The sequence below is a fragment of the Gadus macrocephalus genome, chromosome 14, assembly GCF_031168955.1.
Source record: "Gadus macrocephalus chromosome 14, ASM3116895v1".
Classification (NCBI taxonomy): Eukaryota; Metazoa; Chordata; class Actinopteri; order Gadiformes; family Gadidae; genus Gadus; species Gadus macrocephalus.
This window is the reverse complement of record NC_082395.1, coordinates 10,863,101-10,865,600: the sequence shown is the minus strand read 5'-3', so window position 1 is coordinate 10,865,600 and position 2,500 is coordinate 10,863,101.

Sequence of the window (2,500 nt, the reverse complement as noted above, 5' to 3'; positions counted from 1 at the left end):
GACACAGTTCAGGATTGACCTTCCCTCTTGTGTGTAGCCTCAAAGTATTGGATCAGGAGCAGAGGCGCCGGTGGGGGGCTCGTAAGTGGGATGTATGTGTGAGACTCCGAACTGCCAGCGGCCCAGTGGAATGCTGAAGACACAGCACTGGACGGAATTGAGATGTGCAACCCTGGCGTCAGGACCCCAGACAAAACACACTTGCACGTCGCACACTCATACTCGCGTACATCATGGACGCACGCACACACGCAGATCCCAGCCAGCTCTGTACCCCTCCCCCACCTGTCTCCCTGAGTGTATCTTTATCTTGACGAGGAGGACGGGGGGGGGGGTTTGGGAGGGTGGGGGGTTAGACTGGCAGGGTGGGGGTTCCAGGAGGGTCCAGTTGTATCGGGTGTCGTTTAAAAAAAGCAGTTGTCAGGGCAGACTGAAGAAGGAGTGTGACTTGGTTGGAACCAAATTGAAGCATGCTGAAAACCGGCACAGCCTCTCCCCTAATCCCTATTTTGGGGCCACCCCAAACAGTTGTTACAGCGCCATTACATTCTCAGATTTTATGTTTTATTTTTTATTTTAATTTCTCTACATCATGGTAGTTCCGCCAATTAAATGATTGAATTATTTGAGTTCCAATGCCATCTGCACTTGAGGAGCACAACATCCCTGTCTTACAAGGTAATGTCTCTCTTTACCTTGGGCATCATCAGGATTCACATACACATACACACACCACACACAGAAACTCACACACACACACACACACACACACACGCACAAGCACCCACACACACTTAACCATATCGCCAGCGGGGATTAGATGGGAGGAAGTAGTGCAGGCCCACAAAGTTTGAGAGTCAAAACAACAGAGCTGGACTTGACCTTTGACCTGCGGTCGTTCATCTGTTGATAAAATCAGACTTTTCCATGATGCAGCTCCTGAAAGCATACAATCCATTACGGGAAGTCGAGATAGGCTCTGTGTGACACAGAACGAGAAAGAGAGAGAGCAAGAGAGAGAAAGAGAGAGAAAGAGAGAGAGAGAGAGGCATAGGGGGCATAGAGAAAGATTGAAGAGGGGGGCTTGCTATATACAACCCTATCCCGTTCATTGGATTTAACTTAAGTTAGTGATGACTGTGAAAGTGTAAGGGGCATTCGATAATGAATGGCTTCCATTAGAGGAAAAAGCCCTTCCTCTGCATTTTTCCTGCTGGATGAAGCCATGAAGTAGCTTAGCTCTGTGTTTCTCTCCTACCTTGGGCTATGGACAAGTGGCATCCTGCATGCTAACTGAAGTGTTCTCCTCACTCCTCTCAACCTAATACTTACACTCACCCTCTGTCTGTGTGTATGTGTTTGTGTGTGTCTGTGTGTGTGTCGGTGTGTGTGTGTGTGTGTGTGTGTGTGTGTGTGTGTGTGTGTGTGTGTGTGTGTGTGTGTGTGTGTGTGTGTGTGTGTGTGTGTGTGTGTGTGTGTGTGTGTGTGTGTGTCTCTCTCTGTTAGGTTTTCTGTGTCCACCTCCTCCTCCTCCTCCTTCTCTCCATCCAGGCATCCATAATGAGAACACTTCCTAAATTAGAATACAGCAGTAATCTGCATCGCACCCCCTCTGTCCTGCCGGCCCGTGGAGTGAGTAGTGCAGGGAGAGGAGAGAGGAAGCGATGCATATTAAGCTGGTGAGAGATCGAGCGCTGGGCAGGGCCTATAGTGTCGGTCTCAGCCACCTCGCAGCTGAGAGATTATCGGAGCCTTAGTGTGTGATTATGGATGTGGGTTCGCTTTCCGTCGTGTATAGGCATGTTTCGGTCTGATGTTTGTGTGTGAATGCTTTTTTTCTGCTTGTGTGTGTGTGGAAATATGAATATGTAATTATATGAACGTGTGTGTGTGTGTGTGTGTGTGTGTGTGTGTGTGTGTGTGTGTGTGTGTGTGTGTGTGTGTGTGTGTGTGTGTGTGTGTGTGTGTGTGTGTGTGTGTGTGTCTGTGTCTGAGCTGCCCTGGGATGTTAATTTTATCTCTTTTTGCGCTGGTGGCCATGTCGCGGACTAAGTAGAATCATTTACCAAAGGTTACAGCTGCAGTCATGGATACCAGCGGATCATAAGTCATACCAATGAGCCTGAACCACAGTAATGGTGCTTTACGTTCAGTAAATCTCCCCCTGCCCCCCCTGCCTCCCCTCTACTTGCCTTTCTGGATGTGTTTCCACTGTTAAAAATAATCATTTTAGTTTCCTGGTCTCCTTTTCTTTCCTTTCATGTCATGTTTCCACCCATTCGCAGGAATCAGGAAATCCTGTGGGTATAGCAGTCTATTTTTTGTCTTTATTTATTAGCTTATTATATTATATTAATATATTTAATTCTTTATTTATCTAATGAGTTTTGCATGTGTTATGCTGTATGATATAAAGCTGTTATAGGGGCATTGCTGCTATGCAGATTAAAAAGTGTGCACACCTCTCTCCATGAACCTCTATTAATTATGGACAGCCTGT